Consider the following 6,061-nt stretch of genomic DNA (forward strand, 5'->3'; position numbering starts at 1 on the left):
ACAGGGCAGGCAGCCATGCAGCAGGAGCTGTGGGGACAGGGCAGTGGGGGAGCATGAGGGATAGAGGAGCTGGAGAAGAGACCAGCCTACTGCAATGAGACATCTTTGATACCTACAGCTACTTCAAATAAATTGTTTTATGAGATAAGGAGCGTGGGAGAAAGAGAGAGCAAAATGAAAGAAGTCCAAGAGCTACAGAATAATGGAATTAAAAGGAAAGATTTGAGCTGAGTATCAGTAAAAATCTCCTTATAGCAAAACAGATTAGGATGCTTAGTCTGGCTCCTGATTTTATCTTTTATGATGAAGAGTCTCTCTTTTCTGTTAATGATTTTCTTCAATGATGCATTTATTCTGTTTTGATAGAGATATTAATTAATCCAAAATAATCAATAAAATTATAAATACAGAAACTTTTCACACACTCTTTATCAGATGTTAAAATCTTCCATCTTCCAACTGTAACCCTGACTATACTTAAAACAGCAGAGTATACATGACACAAATGGTTAGTACATGGGAAACAACTATTTGTGCAACTCAGTTTTGGACTTTTCTTTAAAATACAGCCTAGGTTTAAACATCATTCTACTTTTTCCCACTGGAATGAATATTAATAAAGTTAGAGGAGGGTGAAATAGATATATATATTAGCAAGCAAGGCTAAAAGAGCCAAAAGGACAAGGCAAACAATATGGAAGAGAGAAGAGAGGCTGGAGAAGTCTCTAGAGGAACAGAAGTGAAATCTCTGGGCACCCGCTACAGAAAACAGAACTGGGACAATCCTGCACTGCAATGCAAACATGCCAAAAAATTCAGACTGGATTTTTGTTTTCCCCCAACTGTTGTTCCCTGAAACACTGAAACATTTGAGGGACTCCTCCCTGAAACAATTTTAAAGATCTTTAACCACGCCACAGGCACAACTGAAAACTAAGGGATTCTATTCTAGGGCAAGCAGCTCCACTACACATTCCATGAAATGTGTAAGGAAAAAGTCTGACATTCCCTGGCTGCAAATTGAATTTACTGACACTTTTCAGGCAAAGGCAATATTCCAAGTAGTCATTTTGTTGCTCAATAAATTCCCATTCCCATTCACTTTGCTCTGTAAAACCTGCCCCTACCTTGCTTCCAAATGAAATAAATCATGGAATATTAGAGAAAAGAAGAGAGAGCAATTTTGTGGAGTGCTACTAGAGATGGGTTTTCCAGATAAAAACCATACCAATATTGAGAGACTGACAGCAACTACAGCAAAAATGAGCACGAGACAGGCTGTTGTGGTGAGCTGACACAAATTCATGTCTGAACAGCACAATTAAGTATACATCACAAAAACACACCTAGCAATCCCCAGACTAAGCTAAAAAATTTAGATATAGGCAAGACTGAAACAAAAAGTACCACTTTTTCTCTCCCTTTTCAATTTTAAGTAGAAATACACCTTTTATCTTTATGTTTGTCTGTCCCAGCACAGCCACCAGGGTATAGTTCTTTCTTACCAGCAGGCAGACATAGTGTAAATGAGCAGTGAGCTCTGTAGTCTCTTTCTATATGTGTCATGTCCCTGATCAAGTATTTTTATTTGGGGGGTTGATTCAAAAGCAACAAATTCTATATTAAAACAAATGCTGTCATTGCTTTTGCAAAATCTACTTATCTTAAGATTACACTCTGAAAATGCTGGAGGAAAACAAAGAAGGGCTCTTCCTTCTGATAAAAAAACACAGTTTTTTTCTTTCCTCGGGAAGGATTGTGCTTTGCCTTCACAAGTGGCATGTTTCAAAGCTCTGAGCTGATTCTAAGTGCACAGGGCTTGGCACAGTGAGTGGGGACCAGCACAGTGTGCTGAGCAGGGCTGCACGTGTGAGCCATGATCTGGTTCTTGTTCAGTCCTGATTCCTATGAGTAGGTTTGATGTGCATCCACAGGGCTGAGCACATCCCTTCTCCTGGCAATGCCCTGGCCCTGCACAGCCCTCTGCAGCTCTCTGGCAAGGTCCTGACCATCCTGAGCAGCTAGTGACCACGGGATGGCAGCATGAAAGAGAGTGGAAAAATCATGCTTACACAAGCTGGGCTGGAGTTTGGAAGTGTCTGGTAAAAATGAGAAAGAAGCCCAGTGAAGAAGGCTTAACAAGCACTTCAAGGTTTATCTATTTATCTATATATTTATCTATTTATATTTATTCAGACCATATCTATCTATCTATTGATGGCAACTAGCCCAAACAAAGCCAGTCATCAGCCTTACGGCTGACAAGAACACCTTCTGAGCACTGAACTTGTTTAGCAGCTTTTCATTTAACCCAAGCAGAGGAGGCAAGTGTAAAACTCTTACAGACACTTGAACAATAATGCCTCCACATAAATATGAAGCCACTGAAAGATATTTTCAAATAGAAGGCATGCAGAGAGAGGGAAAATTGAAATAAACCTCAGGAGACCTCCTTCTAAGTCAGAAATAAAAAAAAATCTGGTAAGAGACAGAATAGACCAAACAGAGATGGATGGCAGGGAAACAGGCCTGGAAGCAGCCTGGGTGCAGCAATGAAATCACCCAGTGAAGGAAGCTGCAAGGGAGATTTTGTGGCTTCACCACTGAATATTTAAGTATTTGCCTCCCAGTCATAAATCCACATAACACAACTCACCATTTCCAGAACAGACAGCTGAGCTCTCTGCTACACTAGCACAGAAAATCAGGAGCCACAGAAGGAGATCCATGACAGGCAAAACAATGGTGCTGGAAAGGATCTTTTTAATCTGGTCTGTGAGAAAGCCTGAGGACAGAGATAAGGGCTGGAGACCCCATGACTGCCTCCTTTATTCAGGCACCTGGAAGTGCTGCCAAGGGCAATGGCTGCAGTCCTCCCATTCTTTCTTTCCCTTCTGCCTGTTGAAGTTGCCCCAGGGTTCATCAGTTTTGTCAACAGGCCAGAGAGAGCAAGGCATAAAGGAAGGAGAGACAAACAGGGATGGATTATGTGACGTGGAAGAGACCTGACTGCTTATTTGGTCTCTACTGAAAAGCTTGGTGTGTTGAGGTTTCTCTCACAGTCAGATTTACTAGCTTTGTTACTATCCTACAAAACCCACCTCTCCTGGCCCAAGGACAAATGAGAGCCCTGCAGTGGGAGCACATGGCAATGAAGATGAGGACAGGCAAAATAACCTGCAGATTCTGCAGTTAGGTGAATACCTGGAGCTTTCTTCTCATGTTTCATCCATACCCTGCTGGTCTTGGAGCATTGTTTTTGATCTACACTGTGCAATGGTTTATATGTTGTCTTAATTTGAAGGCCAGTGTAGAGGTACATTTGCTGTCCATGGAAGTTAAGGTGAATGCCCCTTCACAAGAAGAAGCTGGTATGTAAAAAAACCTGGGCAGCATTGATACCATTTTGTCTGGCCACCCAGGCCTTGGAAAGCCTAGTTTCAGTAAAAAGCCCTGGATAATGAATATCTGCTCTCTCTCAGCTGCAGGAGCACTGAAGCAGAATGGGATCACAGATGCAGTTTGTTCATAACCTGACTTAGTGCAGATACCTGTGTGCAGGGCACATCACTGGCTGCATGCACTGCACAGCTGGGCACAGCCAGTATTTCAGGGGAAAAAGTCTCCTTTCCTATCAGCCTACATGCCTAGTTCTGTAAGCAGATACCTTCCCTACTAAATTTAGCTGACAGTCTTTCAATCTGCTTCTTTTATTTCACTTTTCTGTCATCACAAGCATAAGCATATGTCTGCCCCAAAAGAAAGTCAGTAATGATATTGCAACTTAAAATTGTACAGTAATAGCCACGAGACATGGTAGCTTTATGTCACTTCTTTACTAAATCAGGGAAAAATTGGAACAAATTCCTTTTCAAGCATTTTGCTAAACAGACAGGAACGAGATTTAATTTAATTCAGAAAACAGGTTCTCACTAATTCCTGAAGAATATTTTCATGATAATCATTTTCACAAAAGCACAGACCATGACTGACAGAGATGATCTGGCTTTCATCAGTTTACTGCAGTGTCAAAATTTAGGCACCTCATCTACTGAGTGACTCAGAAAGAGGCATTAGGTGCCCACAGTACAGCCAGGTGAGAGAGAATTAACTAGTGACCAGAGAGCATTAAACTCCTCAGAAAGATGATCCACTCAAAAGCCCTACATGCAAAGCTGAAAGCTGCATGTGTCCAGCTAACAAAAAAGGCTGAGGTAGGGGTGTTTCTGAGTATTTCTTCTCCAGAGCTCAAGCATCTCCTTTGTAGATCCTGTGTGCATTTTCTCAGAAGAAAGCCGATATTCAGTAGGAACTATTTTAAAGGAGGGCTGTGGTAGTGATGGTTACACCCCTCTCAGCTTGAAGCCACACAGCAGTGCACCTCCCATCTGTTAGTAAAGTGCCTTGAGTAAAAAGCACACAAAGCCAGATGTGCTGATCCTTCATCTTTCCTCCCTGGGCTGGGCTGGGCTGGGCTGGGTGACTGCTTAATTATGAATGTGAAGGGGAAAAGTGAAGGGCAGAGGTGGTCCATGGGCACCAGCTGAGGTTGTGCCTTGCACTGATCTGTAGGATGAAAATCCTACAGGGTGTTCTGCGTTATGTAGAGACTGGGGATACTATGTTTTCAGCATTCTTTCCCTCAGTTTAGGCATCTGTGGGAAACTTTGAGCATCCCTCTTCATCCCACCCCAGCAGTCTCAGGATGACTTATGAAACAAGAGACAGTAAATATCTAATAACACCCGTATAAACCAGCAACAAATAATGCATCTTGTGTTGCTTGGGATGAATAGAATATCAGAACATGTAAAACCAACCTTTACAATCAGACGTGTTGCAGGATTTCCTCCGTCCATTCTTTCAATGCCTGTGCTTGGTTTCCTTTATTTTTAAGCATTTCCTACAAAGTTGACCTGTGCTTCTTCACCAAAGACACAACTATCTTGGTTGCTAGAACAATACTTATTTTTTAAGAGGGAGAAAAAGAGCTTTCTGGGGTCACCAGTAATATTCCAGCAAGCCACGAGAGGGCAGGTTGTGCTCTCCATACAGCTGCAGATTTTTATAAGCAGCTGTTAAGTTCACTTACAGTTTTAAAGCCCTACCAAACTAAGCTCCAGCCAGTGAAAAGAGGAATGCATAGGTCTCTGACCCTAGTACTTATGTGCCCTCATTGCTTTTCCTCTGCAAAGGAAAATACCTTTCCACCTAGCTTACATTTAAGACGAAAAACTCTCCTTTGCTTTACCCACAGACTCTTAGGCTAATCTGTTCTAACAAGTTAGCTGCTGTGCTGCATTTTTTACATTTCTCCCTCTTTGTTTCCTTCTTCTATCCCCTGCCACTGTTACTTGCCCATAACCAGGCCAGATTGCAAAATAGACAGCAGCATCCAAACCTCCAAGCTGATGAAGCTGGATAGGCACCCTGTGACAAGGAAAATTCTCACCAACCCTTGCAAATAGCAATCTAGAGTGCCTCCTAAATTTCTGCATCCAGATCCCATGAAGGACAAAAATGTGTCAATCTCCATCCAACACCAGGTCTCTAAATTAGTGTTTAGCATGAACTGGTCCATGTTCTAGGCTTTTCAGCCTGGAGAAGAGAAGGCTCCAGGGAGACCTTGTAGTGCTGGAAGACAGCTGAAAACTCCTTGAGAAAGACACATGGAGGTCTCAGACCTAGCTGCCTTCTGACACAGATCAGGGTCAACTAATGTGGCACATGTAACCTCGATCTCTGGAGACCTCCTTCTGTCTTCAGCACCAGGTCACACTGAATAACAAAACCCCAAAAGGCAGCCTGGGTCGGGAACTAAGGTACTGAGCTGAGCTGCTGTACAAAAAGTGCTTCAACTTTTGACATCTTTGCACTGGGATTCCCCAAAAACACCACAAAACAGAAATGGCAGCAGACTGCTGTCCACCTGATGGAGCAAAGGCTGAGTGTGTGGTGAGCAAATCACAACTTTGTTTGACTCAAAAAGTCCTCATTTTAGAGGTAAGTTTTGAGAGTTACACATATTCAAAGGTAAGTATGTGTGAAATCCATCTTCTTT

The sequence above is a fragment of the Oenanthe melanoleuca genome, chromosome 1 (genome assembly GCF_029582105.1).
Source record: "Oenanthe melanoleuca isolate GR-GAL-2019-014 chromosome 1, OMel1.0, whole genome shotgun sequence".
In the NCBI taxonomy this organism is placed as follows: Eukaryota; Metazoa; Chordata; class Aves; order Passeriformes; family Muscicapidae; genus Oenanthe; species Oenanthe melanoleuca.